This window comes from Meleagris gallopavo, chromosome 19 (assembly GCF_000146605.3).
Source record: "Meleagris gallopavo isolate NT-WF06-2002-E0010 breed Aviagen turkey brand Nicholas breeding stock chromosome 19, Turkey_5.1, whole genome shotgun sequence".
Taxonomy (NCBI): Eukaryota; Metazoa; Chordata; class Aves; order Galliformes; family Phasianidae; genus Meleagris; species Meleagris gallopavo.
Genome location: NC_015029.2, coordinates 3606827 through 3607514, shown reverse-complemented (window position 1 = coordinate 3607514; position 688 = coordinate 3606827).

The window sequence follows — 688 nt, the reverse complement described above, 5'->3', positions numbered from 1 at the left end:
TTTGTGGTTGCCATTCATCAAAATCTAGGATGGAACTGAACCTATAACCCAGAGCTAATACTGAAGTGCCAGACTAGCATAAGCTTTTCTTCCAATTAGAATGAATGAAAAGCTCGGAGAGTATTCGTTGATTCCATATCTTATATTTACACCATGAAGTCTCTTTGTAGATCTTTGCCCTGAGAATTGCCTTGGCTTTGGTTCACCTTTGCTCAAACATCAGAAGCTCGTGCAATACAAAGTCAGATAGCTTTGAACGCCAAACCATTTGACATATTTGTTCCTCAACTGGACACAACTTCTTTTATAATCAGGATTTGGATGCAGGTGTTCGCTAGATTACATTCTCTTTACACATACTGTGTTCTCTGCTTCTAGGGCCCAGGAGATCAAAGAGCTTGGTAGCTGGAAAAGCAGCCTAAAACAAATGAGAATGAAGGAGAAACAAATTGCTTTACTAATATCAAGGTGTAGTTGCAAATTGCCTTTACAGTATTCTGCTTGCTCTTTTCCTGGCCTCACTGAGTATTTGGAAGAGGGCAGTTGATGTGTGGTTCTATAATTTTTATGTCCTTGAGGCTTAACACCTTTCCCTTATTTCCATAAAATGGGAACAATGACAATGTTTAAATGTTAGAACATGTCCTTCATCATAACAAAATCAAGATTTTTTTCTAGAAGTAAAAAT